This window comes from Canis lupus, chromosome 9 (assembly GCF_003254725.2).
Source record: "Canis lupus dingo isolate Sandy chromosome 9, ASM325472v2, whole genome shotgun sequence".
NCBI lineage: Eukaryota > Metazoa > Chordata > Mammalia > Carnivora > Canidae > Canis > Canis lupus.
This window is the reverse complement of record NC_064251.1, coordinates 18,582,882-18,602,490: the sequence shown is the minus strand read 5'-3', so window position 1 is coordinate 18,602,490 and position 19,609 is coordinate 18,582,882. Positions and strand designations below refer to the sequence as shown.

At 39.9% G+C, this 19,609-nt stretch overlaps 1 long non-coding RNA gene across 1 annotated transcript in view; it reads right to left on the bottom strand.

Annotated features, from left to right (window-relative positions):
- The window catches only part of LOC125755818 (uncharacterized), a 38,855-nt gene extending 19,955 nt beyond the window's left edge, over positions 1-18,900 (bottom strand). The window contains exon 1 of the long non-coding RNA XR_007413180.1: positions 18,307-18,900. This is a non-coding gene — a long non-coding RNA (uncharacterized LOC125755818). The remainder of the gene's footprint in view (positions 1-18,306) is intronic.
- Between the last annotated feature and the right edge of the window lie 709 nt (positions 18,901-19,609).

Sequence of the window (19,609 nt, the reverse complement as noted above, 5' to 3'; positions counted from 1 at the left end):
TCAAATTCTCATTCCGAAAGCGAAAGAGTTTTGTTAACCACTTATCTAAAGAGTTAACAAATTCTCATTCGGAAAGCAAAAGAGTTTTGTTAACCACTTATCTAAAAAGTTAACAAAGGAAACATCCTCAGAAAACATACAGGGATCCCTACAGAGATAAAGGGGCCCCATAGTTCAGATGGATACATTGGCAAAGAAATTATGTAGAAAACAAATACAAGCATAACCAGTTTCTACTTGGAAGAGTAGGACTGTTTCAGTGATGGGATTAGGGTTCTCCTGTTTGCGGTGCCATGCATAGACTGCCCCACTGCTGAAGTATAGATATAGCTGTCATCACTAGACATGCTTAACCAAAGAAAACAAAGGACCGATATTTTTTTTTTTTAAAGGACCGATATTTTTATACCAATTTATCAACCCTTTTTATAAAAGCTGAATTGAAGCCCAGAGAGATATCTTTTGTTTGGTTGGCTTTGTTTGTTTTCCGAAAAATCATGGAAATAGGTATAAGAAGGTGTCCCCTTCTGGCATCTGTGCCAATTGGACCCAGACTGACATAGCCAAGGCTGATTTCCACATATACAGTGCAATATCCAAGGATCCCCCATAGTGTTCCTCTAGTGTGTGTCTGTATGTGTGTGTGTATGCAGTATGCATGTGTACTTGCACACACATAACAGTGAAAAGAAGCCCACCAATATCTCGACTTTCCCAGTTTAGCAAGAAACTAAGAACAATGTGTATTGGGCTTTCTTGGAAATACAGTGGCATTGAAAGCTATCATTTAGTTATTAAATTGTCGCAAAATGTGGCAGAAAATCTGAGTTGTCCAACATATTATGGGTAGCAATACTAAGTGCTGCCAACACCTACAGCTACCTCACAGCATAAATATCATATTCATCTAAATTAACATTACCAACATCAAGTCATAAATGTTGGTCATATTGCCATAATTACCTCCAAATCCCATCGTCATTAAGCACCCTATACCTTGAACCACAAGACCACTATTATTTAAACTATAGTTAATATAATCTAGAACCACAAAACTACTAATGCCTAAAACTATATAGTCACTATCACCAGAAACATATGTCCAGTAATACATAAGTTAGCGATTTTCACAATAATGTTATTTAACAAATGAACTCAAAATGAAATTACTTTAAAGAAAAAGAAAAAAAATAAAGTGACTTTAAAAGGTAACAATATACTTTTGCTCATGATTCCACAGATGGATGAGACAGTTCTTTTGGTGTAGCCCAGGTTTGACTGATCTCAACCCAACTTGTTCGTTGGCTGCAATCAGCTGGTAGGTTAAGTAGGAGCTGGCTGGTTGAGGATGACTCAGCTCTACCAAAAATGATTTGCTACTTTCCTGCAGGCTAGCCCAGGCTTGCTCATATTAAAGGAAGGGGGATACCAACATGAACAGTAATACATTGGGCTTCTTGAGGTCTAGGCTTAGAAATAATATAACATTATTTCAGTCCTGTTCTGCTCACCAAAGCAAGTGGGAAGGTGAACTCAGATTCAAAAAGGGAGTGGAACACACTCTACTCTTAATGGCATGAAAGTTATTGCAAAGTCCCACTGTAAAGGATATGGGTCTAGGGATGTATAGAGAATCAAGGCCATTTTTGTAACCAACCTGCTGAAGATAACTTGAAACAGTACCACATATACTTGGAAATACAAGTGACACCAACAGTTAAAGGTACAAGACCCATCCAGTGCCACTGTCTTTTGGTCACAAATATAAAACACCATAAGCATGTCACCATCACATGCTTAATATCACCCAGAAACAATTACATCTTAACCCAGCACCTTCATCAACTACCTCCTATGTAGCACAATGTTACAGATTAAGACACCTAAATCCTAGTCTCCTCTCTCATTAGGCTCTGGTAAATAAGTCATATAGTGTCAGGTTATCTCTGTTCCCCATTAAGTTATAACCTGTGCAAAGAAACTGATAGTCTATTTCAATTGTGTTTATTTTTTCCAATTCTCCCAAAAGTAAAAGAACATTTTTAATACCACATCCTGACAAAGTGATCCCTTAGAATTTATGCTAAAAAATATAAATTAACTTCTTTTGTTGTTCTCCAAATTTTTAAATATTTAAGTGTGGTTTTTGGAATGGTCATCCTAACAGATAACATGTCAACTTCCGTCCTGTGAAAGAATCAAATATATTTCATTGGGAAATCTTCCATGAGTACATTTCCCAGAATCATGTGTTTATTTTCTTGATAAATAAATGTACTACTTTGGCTAAGGTTCCTGGGAAGAAGGAGAAAATTAGCAAGGTTGAATAATTACTGGTCATTACTGAAAGAATCAGAAATTATTTACAAACCCACATAAAGTGAAATATGTTATACCTAGTGAAATAATAAACTAGGCAGAAACTCAAGCTTAATGTGTTCTAGGACATGATTTTAGAAGAGCCAATAATTTCCTGTGAGCATTCACACGATCAGGAGGTCTAGTCTTAAAGGGACCTACTTGTCCATACTCAAAGATGGACTCTTGGAGAAGCGAAGATATGAGGGCCTTCTCAAAGACCTCTGTATGGAAGGCCGGCAGCTCCAAACAAGCCAAATATCCTTCTGCATCTAACAGATGGGATCACCAAGAGCCAGTCCTATCTGTACCTCCAAAACTGGTGTGACACTGCCACAGTTAAGTACCAACTGATTGGGCCAAAGAAGCTATTCCTCAGAAATAAGTTCATATTCTCAAAAAAAAAAAAAAAAAGTTCATATTCTCACAGGTCAAATAATACAGATAGCAGTGGAAGATGGTAGCATATTTTGCTTAATTTTAATTTTGTTTGTCCAGCAATGCTGCTGTAATCTATATTGGTGTCCATTTAGATTTCACTGTGTGGCATTTGCTGCCTCTTCTTGGGGGCAGGAGGAATATAATGTGTATTGTTGGGGCATCAGTGAGTGGCCCTTCAAACTATGAGTAAAAGTCACAGAGGTAGGAGACTAATTTTTTTAATATTTTATTTTATTATTCACGAGACATAGAAAGAAAGGCAGAGACATAGGCAGAGGGAGAATCAGGCTCCCTGCAGAGAACCTGATGCAGGACTTTGATCCAGGACCCTAGAATCATGACCTGAGCCAAAGGCAGATGCTCAACCACTGAACCACCCAGGAGCCCTGGAGACTAATTTTTTAAAACTGTTTCCACAACTATGATTTCAGACCCACACTACACCCAGTCATGTTCTATTAAACTCCAATTATAAAAATTCAGTCAATGTATGAGTATTGCACACATACTTAATACCTGGAATTGTGCTAGGCACTGTGGATACTGCAGCGTAAAACAGGCAAAGCTCCTACTCTAATATATATTCAAACAAAGAAGTCAGGTAACAAGTGGGAAACACATAAATGATGAAAGAAATTACAGCTTGTGTAAGTGTTAAGAAAGAATGGGGACACCTGGGTGACTCAGTCCATCAAGTGTCTGACTCTATTTCAGCTCAGGTCATGATCTCGGGGTTGTGAGATGGAGCTCTGTCAGGCTCTGCCCTCAGTGGGAAGTCTGTCTGCTTGAAGATTCTCTCCCTCTGCCCCTCCCCCCATATTCTTGCTCTCTCTCTCTCTCTCTAAAATGAATAAGTCTTAAAAAAGAAAAAGTTAAGAAAGAATGAACAGAGAATGAGGATGGAGAATAATGAGAGGCAGGAGGGCAGGCCAACCTATATTCAGTAGTGGTCAGGAAATAAATCTAGAAGATGACATTAGAGCCAAATTCCAAAGGATGAGAAGGACTCAGGCATGCAAAAACCTGGAAACCTGGAAGAACAAAAGAAATCAGAAGTGTGAAGTACCTAAGGAAGAAAAGAAGCTACTCTACAATGTGTCAGAAGGCAAATGTGGCCACGGCTGCAGATTTGTGGGGACATAAGCATGAGATGGCATCAGAAAGGGACATCACAACCAGATGATGCAGAGCCACAGAAGAGACTGCACAGTTTATTCTCAAAGCAGAAAGAAGCCACTGAAAAGCTTTGAACCAGGGAGTGGCATAATCTCACTTGCATTCTTTTAAAGATCCATCTGGTTGCTGGGTAAAGAGCGTATTATGTCTATATTATTATATTCATTTATATGTTCTGAAAAGTACCAGTATATCAACATAAATGCCCCAGAGTGGTATTAATCTGAGCAAAAGACCTACAGATCACCTCACCTCCATATAATAAATATTGCCTGAAATCATTGCCAAAGGCAGCATGCACCACACTTAATCAGATGTGTTAATTTTTAATTTGATGCTTGAGCTCCTCCTTGTGGCTGTATGGTTGCAAGCTCCATGGTAATACTAGTTTCCATATAGTGATTAATGACTGGCAATCTTTTCTTTTTTCAAAATCTACCTTTATTAATAAAAAATGCAATATCTAAAATGTGAGCTTGAAATTTAATTAGTTCATTTTTAAGAATGAGCTTATTATCAGCTTGCAGTCGGTACTTGTATAATATGTACTATATGGTATAGGGTATGATATAGTTACATTCTCATTGAAACCTGTTTTCTGTAACATTCTTGCCAACATCTGGTACAAATTAGAGTAAGATATAAGGTATTTTCCTTCCCTCAAAAATAATTCCATCAAATAACAGGATGTCTTTAACAAATCCGCAGCAACAGAACAAAAGGAATAAATCTTGACGTTCCATTCTCAGAGTAAAAAATGAAGTGGGACATATTTATCTACTATGGAAGATGTGAATAAAAATAATCATTCTCTTCATTCATCACCATATATAGTTGGTGACTGACAACTTGAATTAAAGAGAACCCCAACCACTTGGGCATTAGGGACTTCCTAACTGTTGAATCCCTTACTAAATAAGAATTACAGCTTTGGAAAATTGCTCTCAGAAGGCACATCCGTTCCAAAAAAATCTCATTTTCAACCCATTTTGATGTGTAGAAAGCTTTCATGCCATGAGATATCCCATGCAGATGTGAACCAGAGGGAGAAGAAAACCTGCTCAGCCCTGGAGAGCTGGATGTTTTACCTGAGGACGAAGTTAAACCTTTACTGCCTTAATTCTCTGTATCTCTTCTTAGCTCTACTTATTATTCTCAATGTATTTCCAGTGTGTTTAGAATTTCCAAGTAGAAGCACCTGGGCTGGTGTATAATGAAGAACACTGGGAACTACATGGGGCCAGTCAGCCAGAAGGTAACCATAGTAATGGCACCATCCCTTGGACAGGCAGGAATATTGTGATAGATCATGTCTGAAACCTAAAAAATGTGCTCAAAGCATGAATGACACTCAGTGACTAGTCAAGGTGGAAAACACATTAAACTTCGATGAATGTCACACTCCTTACATGCAGCTGACATAATCCACTGGACTACCCTGAGTGTGATCCTTACAGAAAATTGTACTTAACACAAAGACCTGCTTTGAAATAGCAATAAAGCAAACTGCTACAGAATTCTGTTCCTGGTCCCAACTCATAAGGGTGGGAGCAACCTAAAGAAAAAATAGAAGTGCCTGCAATTTCTTGCAAATGAGTAACTATAATTATTAGAAATGCAGATAAGTATTTCATGATGCAACATTGCTTGATGATGTATGAAATGTAGAACATTTCGTCATAGCCATCACATCTTTTTGCTGTTAGTGTCAAAGAGTAAAAGCTCACTAAAAGAAATGGAATCAATTTTGTATAGAGTTAGTTTACATAACAAATTTTAAAAATGCAAAAACATTTGCAACAAAAATAAAATGACTGAACACAGAAATATTCAAGAGTTAAAATGAATGTGCTTCATCTAAAATGCATAATAATTTAAACTTATCGGAAATATAAAATTAAGATGCGAGTGATTGCAGATAACTTGACTAGAAAACATAAATGCTCTGAATAATAATATATAAAAGAATACAAAAATTCAAAGAAGGGGTTTAAAACTATAGTATCACATGTAGGCTGTTACACACATGATCTCCAACATAGTTTAAATCAGGATCCTTTTGGTGTAAATGATAGGAACTCAACATAAACTAGTGAAACTATTTTTTTCATACCTAAGAAAGACAAGGATACAAGGATGAAGAGTCACAGAGAAATAGAAGTTGTTCTCTTGCTCTTTCTCATTTCTCTCTCTCTTCTGCTCTGCCACTTTCTTAATTTCGTCCATCACTTTCTTCTGCTACAGACACCTTACTGTTTGTGGCATGGTTTGGGGGTAGAAGAAACACAGATATTCCTTGTTTGGGAAACCCACAGACAGAGTTTTTCTCTCACAATGCCTTATATTAAATCTACGGAGAAGACTTCAAGGTGCCCAGTTCAGGGCACATACTCACCCCTGCACCAATCCTCAAAGCCTGGGTGATAAAATAGTTCGCCAATTCTGGATCCTTGGTAGCTTGGTTTGGGGTGAGGGTGGGGCAAGAGGCAGGGAACTAGGTATGGCGACTTGGAATTCTTCAACACACAGAGTACTCAAAGGAAGGTGCTACTGCCAGAAAAAGTGGGCAGAGAGGGGAAGAAGAGGAGTAGCTTAGAAGAAAAAAAGATATCTACCATAGTGTCACTATGTGAATTGATTACCAGCTTTAGAAAATTGATTATAGGGTATAAGCCAATGGCAGAGGTAGGGAGGAGTGGGAGGCAGAGGATAGGAGGAACAATAGGGAGGCAGAGTTCATCTCAAATACATAAGAACTTCCTAACAATTTGAAGATAACAAAGATGCATAAAGTAGTAAGCCACATACTTCCAGAAATAATTCAATTCTCAGCTGGAAGACAATTCAGCAGAGATGCTGCAGGGGGAATGTAAGTTTCAAATGAGTTGAAGATGAACCCAAACAACAGTAACCTTGAACATTTATGATTCTGCAAATTATGATATATTGAGATTTATCCTCAGAGACCTCGTTGGCTATTAGACATTTTGGTTCTTAGGGTCAATTTTCTGGTGGAGAACAACTAGTAGTCCATGAGTCATACCTGGCCCACCTAGTATTTGTTAAATATTTAAATAATTACCAACACTCCAAACTCTTGGAAAATTCATATAAAGCTTTGATTTTATAGCCTCTCTTGGAAAAACTAGACGTGTATTAGCTGTAAACATGATTGACTACACCCTTAGCACAAAGTTCCTGTTCTCCCAATTTCTAGTTCAACTCATTTATTTACACTGCCTCTCTTTCTCTGATTTATATTTCATTTTGCAATCCCTGTATAAACCAAAATTAACACTATTCTCTACTCTGACTACCACAGCTTTATCCTCTTTTTCTGTTAGACTGATCTAGATTCCACTGACCACAATCATACACTTTAACAATTATTGCAAAAAAATAACAATAATAACAAACATAAGAAGTATAGGGTAACACTTACCGAGGGTTCATTCTGTGCACTGTACTAATGCTGTAATATACTATGTTAATCAGTATAGACAAGGCTTCCACTGCTGCAACAATTCCCAATCTCAATGACTTAACACAGAAAGGTTCATTTCTTGCACGCATTTCACATCTAATAGGGATTAGCACAGTATTTTAATCCACATAATACTCAGGTACCCATCTGACCAAGGCTCTACTATTCTGTGGTTTCTTTTTTGATTCTCTCAAATATTTAGTAGACTTTCTCTTTGATTGCCAGAAATTCCATGGACCAACATCTGCATCAATAGTTCTTTGTGAAGCATGCTTTCAGAAAATATTCTATTTTCCAGGCTTTCCCCTAGAACTCAAAGTTCATTAGAATTTGATCTCCTCAAGTTCTATCAGATGTCAGTACTGCCAAACATTTTGCCACTACATAACATGGATTGCCACTCTTCTGACCTCTGAGATCACTATCCTTAATGCCTTTTGTCCAACCCTTAGGCTAATATTTAAAACATAAATATTTTATGCTTTTATTACAACAGCATCCTACTTCCTGTAAGATCTGTATTATTTACAATAGCTTAAGCTTATGCTGCAGTAACAAGTCATCCAAATTTTTAGTGGCTTGACATTGGAAAAGTTTATTTCTCATTTTTGCAACCTATCTGATCATAGTAGCCAGGACTCTGCTCCACACTATCACTCAGGGACCCAGGCTGACTAAAGCTCTACCATCTTGTAGCTTTGCCACCTATAATATGCTACCTTCTCAGCTGTCACAGCAAGGGAAGACAAAGACTAGTGGATTAGTCATCAACTTTTTAATGCCTCACTCCAGAAGTGACGCACAGTACTTTCACATTTCATCAGCCAGGAAATGACACCTAACTGCAAGTGTTGGTGGGAAATCTGAGAATAGATAGAAACGTTAGTGAGTACCAGTCTCTTTGCCTCATTATCCCACTTAATTCTTCTTCCACAATTCTTTCAAGTATCATTATCCCAGTCTACAGATGAAGAGACTGAGACATGAAGAAGTTGAATGAATTATCTAAAGACAAGGCTAGTAAATGGAAGATGCAGGGTAAGATTCCAAAATGAGAAACCAGGTAGAGGAATCGTAACCTAAACACACTATCTACATCTTTTAGGTACTTCTAAATTTATTCATTTACCAAAAATTCATTGATTTACCTCACAGAAGTCCAGATTTCACCACCATAGTGTGATTTTGCACAACTCATGACTTCAGTCTCACAGGACTTATTAATGTGAGAATAAAAAATACCCACAGAACTTCAGTTTACTTTCCTGTGATTAAAGAAAGTGGACTAGGGGATCCCTGGGTGGCGCAGCAGTTTAGCGCCTGCCTTTGGCCCAGGGCACGATCCTGGAGACCCAGGATTGAATCCCACGTCCGGCTCCCGGTGCATGGAGCCTGCTTCTCCCTCTGCCTATGTCTCTGCCTCTCTCTCTCTCTCTCTCTGTGACTATCATAAATAAATAAATTTTTTTTTAAAAAGTGGACTAGTAATTCTCAATGCTCCATCCACCTCAGGTACTAGTGATTCAATTCTTAGGCCAGTGTGAAATTAATTCAGAACTCAGGTATCAGCCCTCCAACTGTGCTACTTCATTACCCACAGAATCTTGGTGGCCTGGGTGACATGATGTGCAAAAGGTGATCAGCATTATCAGTGCTTCTTCATACTTACAAAAAAATTTGAAATGTTTTATTTCTCCTTCTTTTATGGGGTTAGGCAATTGATATTACTTTCAAGTGGCATCCCCTAGATAAGAAAAGTTAAATTTCCATTGTTTTAGCCCATTTTAAAACTGAACATAAGAAGAGAGGGCAAAGAATTTTTTCTCTCCCAAGTCCTCACTACGTGCTTATGAGGACTTCGGTGGTGAGGGTGTAGAGGGGGTCAGGCATTTGGGTTCCATATGTAGATCACAAGATAAATATCTAGTCCTCCCCCTGTTGTACTTACTCATGTCATCCCCAGTCAATAAACATCAAACCCTTTTTAAATTTAAATGGAAGTCAGCTGTATCAATAGGACTAGTATTACCAATAGAACAACTAGGACTAAGATCATCTGGGTACATTTGGAAATTGGTGAACTGTGCCCACCAGAGGTCTGTTGACACAGAGATGCTGATGAATGTTAGGAGAAAGAAGTCTGGAAAAGATGTAGAACAGAGCCAGGGAGTAGGTAAAAGTCTTCTCAACCTTTATATGAATAGAAGAGGAAACCAAGCACTCAAGTCTTCTCCTACTGAAGAAGCTTGAGCTATAGGATGGAAGGGGCAATTCTGAATCTGAGTGACTCAGAGGCATAAATAGCACTACTTGGGGCCCTGTGACAAAGCAGAGCACAAAATCCAGAAGGAAAGTAAGTCATTCTACTTCAGTAATCTACTGCTGCATAACAAACCATTCCAAACTGAAGAGTGCAAAACAGTAAGAATTTTAACATATCTCATGACTCTCAGGCAGAGGAAAGGCTCATCTTCGTATCATGGTATCTGGGCCTCAGCTTGGAAGAGTGAGAGGGATGGGGTGATTCAGACATTTTGGCAATGGAATTATCTGGAGGCTATTTCATTCACATGTCCAACTCATTTTACTCAAAGTTTCCACTTAACCAGGACTGTTGAACAAAGTACCTACACATGGCCTCTCTGTGAGGCTTGGTCTTGCAGCATGCAGCTGGATTCTGAGAGAGAGCATCTCAAGAGGAAACACCTGGAAAGATAATGTTCCAAGAGAGCCAAGTGGCAGTGCATAGCTTTTTATGACCTAACCTCAGAAGCCACATACCATCATTTCTCCATACTCTGTTAGTCACAGCAATGATTGGCCTGCCTATAATCTATGAGGAGGAACACAAACTCAACTTGATTTAAGTAACATCAAAGAATTTGGAGCCACATTTTTAAATCATCATACATTCTTCCCCACTTTGGCTTTGCCATCTCAAGGGTTGTTGGGCCTCACTTGTGGCAGACACATAATTATTGACACAGTGGCACCTAGCATGAGACTGCCTGGTTTGTAGTCACACTAAGATACACATTAGGAACACCTAGAAATCCTTGAGGAATACCTCATAGGAACCTAAGTTCCTGTGCGAATAAGAAAAGCAAAAGCCAGAGGAACCAGCTTATTCTTAATAATGTAGTTCCATGTGTGAGCACAGGCGGGAGAAATCTCAGCAAAGGGTAGGAGGAACATGCTGTATACTTATGAATTGTCAGAGAAAACAGGGCAACTAAAAGGGAAACCCACAGGGACTCTAAAAGACAGGGACTAATGTACCACTTACTACAATGCTACCCAATTCAGGATGGCTGCAGATTGCAAACTAGATGAGCTATTTTGTTCTGTTGAAATAAGGAAACAAGCTGTGCTTTTCAAGCCAACCCTTTAAGCCAACCTTGAGTCTTCTATAAAGAATTGCAAGCATGATGCTCTTCAAAATGCCAACCACGGATGCTCATGGAAATACAAGTTTCATGTGCACAAGTAAGGAAAGGGCTTTATGTTAGAAATTGGCTTTTCAGCCACACACACACACATACATACACCCTGCCCTCACATCTTTAATAATAAAACAAACCACACAAAATTTATTTCCAAGCACTTGATCATTCTGAAAAATCAGAGGGAATTTGAGCCAAAAGGGAGGAAAGTAACCCTTATCCACAAAGGATAAATATCTGCCCCATAATTTATGGAGAATGCAAATCATCCAAGCAGCAGTCTATTGGCATTGACTGTTATTTCATTTAATTAAATGGCTATACAAGCCTCAGAATGCCATGTCTCCTGCCAGCTGACCCTATTGCCACGACCTTCCCTTCACAGAGTTCAGGGGAACATGATACTAAAGAAAGACATTTCATTTTAAACTAGAGAGAAATATGAATTGGTACATGAAGGGAGGTCAGGTGGTGAGGACTTTTCCTTTGACTAATTTGTGCCATCGAAGCCTCTGTGACTACTGTGCATGATAAATTTACATTGTCTCGTTTTTTGTTTTGTTTTGTTTTCTTATTTCAGAGGGCAGTCAGCCTTGTCACTTTTGCATTATCATGTAGCTAAATTTTGCATGAAACGTGTCACTGTGTATGATGTTTTTTAAAGATTACAGAAATCAGCATTTCTTATGCTTGCTTTTGCTACTAAAATCTTGATTCTTGAAAGATTCTGGACCTTCTGAGTATTCATTAAGCACTGGAGTTGTGATCCCATGGTTAGGCTGATTAAGTCTTGGAGCACGTGTAGGTGAAGTTCTAAGGAGAAGTTTCATGCTGGCTTATCTCACCTACCCATAGAACTCAAGGTTCATGGGTCTATACTAGATCTACCTGAAATGAACCTGCACAAAGGCATCTGGATGGCTTAGTCATTTAAGTGTCCGATTCTTGATTTTGGCTCAGGTCAAGATTTCAGGGCCATGAGACAGACCTCCATGTCGGGCTCTGAAGCCAGCAGGGGGCCTGTTTGAGATTCTTGTTCTCTGGCTGCTCCTCTCCCTGTGTTCATGTACTTCTCTCTCTCTCAAATAAATTTTAAAAATCTTTTTAAAAAGTGAATCCACACAGTGTCTGATCTCTCTTCTTTTCTCCCATGACCGCCTCCCTCAGTCTTTTTTTATTATTACACTCATGAATTTTTAAAATAAGTATTTTAAAATACTTGGGCAGCCCAGGTGGCTCAGCGGTTTAGCGCTGCCTTCAGCCCAGGGCATGATCCTGGAGACCCAGGATCAAGTCCCACTGCATGAAGCCTGCTTCTCCCTCTGCCTATGTCTCTGCCTCTCCTTCTCTCTCCCTCTGATGAATAAATAAATAAAATCTTTTAAAAAAATAAAATACTTTTATTCCATTGTATTAATTGTAAAAGGGAATACATTTTTATGTAGTATACAGTATTTCCAGCTTTCTAAAAGATTCCTCCATGCCCCCTCCTAGTTAATATCTTCCCCTGAAAGGTAACCACTGCTCTGACTTTAGTCACCATACATTAGTTTTGCCTATTTCTTGAACTTCATATAAATGGAATTACACAATACAGTTTATACACTGTTGTTTCTTTCATTCACCATTATGACTATGAGTCCTCTGTGTTGTTGAATGTAGCAACATTTCTCCCTTTCTAATATACCATTGTATGAATATACATACAATAATAGTTTATTTGGAGACGTTCTACTGCTAAAGATCCATTTTACTGCTGATGGTGCCCTCAGGCTTTTTCCTCTATTTGTTATCCTCCTCAGATATCAGCTATAATATCAAAAAAGAGTCAGGCCCTTCTCGAAGCCGAGAGCAATTCCAGGCTCCATGAGGTGAGTAGATGAAGGAGATATATTCAAGCCTTTGAGATCCTATCCTGGAGGATATTTTAAGTCCTTTAGAGTCTTCTAAGTGAAACAACCAAAAGAAGACAAAGCAGCAGCAATAGCATTATTTTCTTGCTGATGTTGACCTCTTTCAAAGGTTAACTTATATGTTCAACTATTGGATATTTTTAGCACCTATTGTATGCCAGATATTTGTTAGGTCCTAGGAATGAAGCATCAAATAAGACAGATAAGGATGCTGTTCTTCTGAAGCTAACTTTCAAAGAAGATATCAGATGGTGATGAAATCTATGGTGAAAATTAAAATAGGACAGTGCAATGAAATAGCCAGAAAAAAAAAAAGCCTCTCTAGGAAGACCACAAAATGATAAGAAATAGTCATAGCAAGAGAATCAGAGGGAAGCCATAAGAAGGAAACATATTCTGGGATAGCAGAACAACTAGATTGATGCTAAGTCAAGAATGAACTTGGCCTTCTTAAAGGAAGGCACACTCATAAAGCCAGCATACAGTAGGCAACATGAAAGTAGCAGAAGATTAGATCAGGGAAGTAAGCAGAAAATGGATCATACATGACTTTGTGGTAAAGAGTTAAGAATTTATTCTAAGTATGATGGAACACCATTAGAGGGCATTAAGCAGAAGAGTAACATTGCCCAGGAAATTAAGTGGAAAGTGGCTTAAAAGGAGTCAGGAGTAGAAGCAGAATACCAATGAAGCAGCAACTTCCTCAAAGACAGATAATGGTATCTTGTACTATGGTGGCAGCAAAGGAGGTAAAAACATGAACAGTTCAATATGTTTTGGAGAGAATCAACAGAATATGCCATGGAAAAGAGGTACCATTACACAAAGCAGCAGAGTGTCATTAAAGGTAACACACTCAGTGGCCAACTCTGACTCTATAGAGTTACAGCCACAAGACCCTTCCAACACCATCTCCATGAACCTATTCTCCATCCACATAATTTTGGAATTTCAAAACTGTTACATGTAACCTCTTGATATTGATTTTTTTCACTTAGCACGATTCTCTTCATATCTACCCACAATTGCTGTGTGTATCAATACTTTCTTCCTTTTTTGTCGCTGAATAGTATTTCATGGTATAAATATACCACAGTTTATTTGACCATTCACCCAATAAGAACATGTGGGTTGTTGCAGTTTTTGTTTATTACAAATCAATCTTCTTTGATAATTTGGGCACAGGTTTTTATGTGAATATGTCTTCATTTCCCTGGAATAAATGCCTAGGAGTATAATTGCTGGGTTGTACAGTAAGTACACATGTTTTATATGAACTTGCCAGGCTGCTGTCCAGATTGGCTGTACCATTGGGCATATCCCACTGACAATGTATGAGAGATTGGGTTCTCTGCATCCTTGCCATCATTAATACTATTACTATTTCTAATTCTGTTTAATATATATGTAGTGATATCTCAACCTGCTCTTAATTTCCATTTCCCAAAGGCTAATGTTACTGAACATCTTTCAATAAATTTATTTGCCATATGCATATCGTCTTCACTGAAATGTCTGTTTAAATGTTTTGCCCATTTTAAGTTAGATTATTGTTAATTCTTTTACTATTGATTGTCGAGGGATCTCTACCTATTCTAGAAATAAGTCTTTTTGTCAGATATGTGGTCTATAAGTCTGTTTTATCAATTTGTGGCTTTTCCTTTCATCCTCTTAGCAAAGTCTTTCACAGAATAAATCTTTAATTTTGATGAAAAAAAAGTAAATATGTATCATGCTTAACAAGTTTCTGTCTTCTTATTAGGCCTTATTCAAGACTCCTTTTATACGTTAGGATGGTGGAGAAAAGAATGAAGAACCTCAGGGGGAAAGATGATATTGCCTTACAGTAATCACTTCCACTGGTCCACAACATGCAGAAATTACTCTCATATACACATTATCACTTTATCCTTACAACAATTCTATAAGGGAAGGAAGCAGACATAAAAAGTGAAATTTTACAAATTAAAAAAACTCAGAAATTGAAGGCCATAATGGACTAACACAAGGATTCAATGAGTAAGTAATAATAACAATTAGCAAATTCCAGAGTGCCTGGGTAGCGCAGTCGTTTGAGCATCTGCCTTCATCTCAGGTCCTGGGATTGAGCTCTGGGCCAGGCTCTCTGCTCAGGGGGGAGTCTGCTTCTCCCTCTGCCTCTGCCCCCCCCCCCCACTTATGCTTGCTCTCTCTTTCTCTCTCTCAAGTAAATAAAATCTTTTTTAAAAAAAAGTAGTCAGTTCCTAATCCAAGACTTGTACCCATCCTTTTGGCATCTGTCCTCGATATTGTTTTCCTGAGATATCTGCTCTAGTGATCATAATAAATCTTAACTTTTATTGAGTGCTTTCTCTATACCAGCCAGACACTGGTAACTCATGACATATATCACCTCTTTTAATCCTATAATGTAAGTACCATTACTGCAGTCCTTATTTTGAAGACCTGTAAACTTAAGGCTAAGAGAATTTAAGTGACCTTTCAAAGCTATCACAGACGCTAAGTGCTAGAACTAGAATTTCAGTCAAGGCAAACTCACTCCAAAGCCCATTTCCCCAGTCATAATACCAAGCTATTATAGATAGAGCAAGTAGAATCTGTTAAAAATCCCATTTGCCACCTCCAGTGTTAAGTATCTTAAAATAATTTCAAATACTAATATTTTCTGAGACTTTTAACAACACCATACTGATAAATTAATATATAAACACTATGGACATTTTCTTTCTCACTCATGATATTCATTGAAAAAATTATTTCTCAGCTTCTCTCCCAGCCTCTGAAAAATTTCCACAGTGGGAGATCTGATGATTTGCCCTTTTACCATTTGATCCCTAGGAACATCTATCTATAGCCACCGGTGTAATTAAAGATGTGTCAAAACATGAGGGCTGTCAGCAAGGCTGACTTTATTATTTGCTCAGAAAATATAAAATATCCATTATAAAGCCAGCATTTCATGATTACAAATATTTCTTAGAAGCATAATTTAATAATAAGTAACACTAATTCACCCAAATTAAAACAACTATTTGTGAGACCTCCTCCAAGACGTCTTCTATTATTGAACTAAACATTACCTTACTTGTTTTTAAAAATACAATTCAGACTGTTTCTCATTAAAATTTTGTTTTGGTTTTGTAAATCTAGCATCTGCTATTTAAATACATTCCATTAAGTTGTATACCATTTAGAGTTAGAAGAGACACCCAGGACTATATAATCTAAAAGTATCAAGTTATAGTTGGAGAAGCATAGTTCCACAAAGTTTCCTGTGACCAGGGTCCCCCAGTGAGTTGATGACAAAGCCAGGACTATGTATGGTCCAGAACAACAATATTTTACCATCTCACTTTCTGTGTTACTTTTATTAGCATATTAATAATCTCTCTCTCCAATAAAGAAAGTCTAGAAACTTGGTCTCTAATTATATACATAACCTCATATATAACTATACAGACTTTCATATCCTTTGAATCTGGGAAAACTCCTCCAGATCCAGTTCTGATGAGGCTGCACCAGCTCCCTCAGACAGAATGAGTCATTCTGTCACTGTGTTCCCAGAAAGCAGTGTTCACATTTCAACTATAATAGTTATCACATTTTATTCTAATTTACCCTGTTTAAATGTATGCCTCCTCTACAGGACCCAGTTCATCTAGACAAATCCACCTTGTGAACTCAAACATTTTGCATAAAACATGCATTCAGTAAAAGTTTTTATGAATGAATGTGTTATGGAATCAATCAGTTATTAGAGATTGCCTTGTCCACTCCCTGAGCTCAAAGAGACAGAATAATTGACTTATCGGTATCATACAAAAATACTTTTGTAGAAATCAAACATAAATAAAGCAAAGCAGACCGTTGTAAAGATTATTCAGGGGAGGAAAGGGGAGGAGATTGTATCAGACTGTACAATCTGTACCAGATTGTATCAAATAAAAAATCAGGAAATAGAAACCACACAATGATTAAACAGAAGTTTAATATAAAGCATTATTAAACTCAGGAGAATAACTATAAAGATATAAAGAGAACTCTAATTTTAGTATATGTGCTGCCAAAGCGAGCACTGTAAAGAGAACTCTAAAGGATACCTTGAATCAAGTGTGAATCCAGGGAAGGACAGACTTAGAAAAAAGACAAATTTGGCTCCCTCCCCAAGGCTGAGCTTCAGCCTCATCAAAGAAGATGTATGTGGTTGCTGCTCATGAGATGGTAAAGAAGTTCACTGGGTTGCCTGGATCAGGCCTGGACCTGAGCTGCTATGCAAGCCACAACAACAACCTCCACCCCGAGGTACAAGCGGGCTGTGGCTGGTGAGTAGGCAGGCAGAGGGAGTCAAGTACCACTGCAGCCCAAGGCCTGGAGCACACAGCGTCCACACCAGGAGAGCCACAGGAAGCAAAGTTCAGTGGGAGGGCACACAGAAGGAGCTGGGAAGCCACTGGGGGCACAAGGACTGGAGCATGCAATGCTCCCATGGAGGACCAGAACAAGGTGGCTAAGTCGCTAAGGGACCGCCCCCTCCTCCGGTGGTGCACAGCTGGGGCAGAGCAACGTGCACCCCTGACTGACCGCAGCAGGAGCAGGGTAAAGTAAACAAAGCAGCCAGGGGGTGGAGAGCCCCTTCTTCCCGCAGTGTCCTTCCAGCACCCTCTACTGCAAAGCTCAGCATCACCCCACCGAGAAGAAGAAATGCCCCAAAAAGTCCGATCTAGGGCAGCCCCTGTGGCCCTGCGGCTTAGTGCCGCCTTCGGCCCAGGGCGTGACCTGGGATCGAGTCCCACGTAGGGGCTCCCTGCATGGAGCCTGCTCTGCCTCTCTCTGTGTGTCTGTAATGAATAAAAAAAAAAAAAGTCCAATCTCACACCGGAAATGCTGAAGAACAAAAGACAAGAAACTGGTAAGTGGGATCTGATACTCAATAAATAAAAGACGCTTAGCTCAAGTTATAATGTCCTCAGTCTCTGCAGCTGTAAAATGAAGAGAGTAATAGGATCTACCTCCTCATATGCAGCATAAAAGCAAGATAATATGCCCACTTGCTCGGTGACAGCATATGTGCTGATCATAGAACAGTGCCCAGCACGTAAGAATTCAGTCAATGTTGGCTATCATCACTTTCACTGAAAAGCACGACTGGAATCAGACGACACCAGTTCCATTCCCAGCGCGGCTGTTACTGCCTGAGTGCACAGCAAGCCCCCTGCACCGGGCCTCAGTTTCTACCGCTGAAAAGTGGCTTTTTTTCCCACTTTTTTTTTTCTTTTTAAAGAAACTGCTTATTTTCCATCAGCTTTATTGCCATTTTGTGCGTAAGTCTGTGAAAGAACAGCGTAAGGCCCCCGGGTGAGGGTTCGCAGGCACGCGGGCCAGTCCCGGGAGCGCGCGGTGCGCGAGGCCTCCAGGGCAGCAGCGCCCTCAGCTCCGCCTGCCGCCCCACGGGAAGTGTCCGTGCTTTCGGGAGCCGCGGCAGCCCACTCACCCTGAAATTCCTTCTCCGTCGTGGCCCGCGGCAGCAGCCTGCTCTTCCTGTTCCATCCCTTCAGGATCTCTGCAGGAGAGACCCGCGCGGCCTCCTTCCCCGAGTGGGCCTCGGGAGGGGCTGCACATGCGCAGAGGCTCTGGGCCAGCGCCCCCCTGCGGCCTGGGCTGGAAATGTCCACGTGGCCCCGAGGAGCATCCGTGTGACACAGGTGACCGCACCTGTGCGGGGCCGCTGCTGGTCAGCAGCGGGACTAGTGACGGCGGGAGTCGCGGCCCTCGGAGGACTGCCTGGGCTGGCTTGGCGAAGGTCCAAGGATGGGGCGGCCGGCAACAGAGGTGGCTCTGGTGGCGGCAGCAACTTCCAGCACATCTTGCCGGCCAGGATTCCTGGAGGATACGACACTGACCTTGGCTGGGTTTTCAAGGGCTTGAGCTATCAGCACAAGCGTCTTCGATGTGTGATGCAGGCGCCATCACCGCCATCACCGTTGCTTCTGAGGATGCGCTGTCCCATTCGGAAGTCAAGGTGGGCGCCGTATCAATGGGTTCCTGCTGCAAGATGTGAGGACGTCTTCCTTGGTAGGACATCAAGGACTCTGCACAAGGTGAAGGTATGCCTTAAAGTTTTGATGGGACCCGAAAACGATGCCATATGGGCCCCTCTCTGGGGAGTATGGAAAGGCCCTTTCTCACTTTGAACATCGCATTTTTTTCCCATCTCACATGCCAACATCCACACCTTCTGCTCCACACCGGGGAAACTCATTGTGGGGTTTATAGAGAGCCTAACCCTCAAAACTATAGCTAGAAGATAAAAAGTAAGGGCTTTGGGCCGCATTGGGAGATGCTGAAGACATTTATAAGACAAAAATAATCCGGTGTGACACTATGTCAAAGTCTCGTCTGGAAAATGATAGCACATTTCAACTACTATCGAGCATTAATTTCTTAGAAAGTTTAACAAGTGGATAGTAAAGCCCCAAACAAATAATGCACAGAGAAACTAGGTTTTAAAGACACATTCAAAGGGAATGGAGGATTCTGTCTGGGAAGGCTGAGGTGGGATGGGATAGAAATGATACAGTGGTACTTCTCAAACTGTAATGTGACTGAATCACCTAGAGATCTCATTATAATGCAGGTTCGCATTCAGCAGGTCGGGGGTGGGACCTGAGATTCTGCATTTCTAATGAGCTCTGGTCCACAGACCACACTCTCAGTCATACCATGGAAACCAGCAGTCCAGGTATCCAGGACTTCTATACCCATGGATGTGATGCAAAAAAAGAAGATTTTTCAAC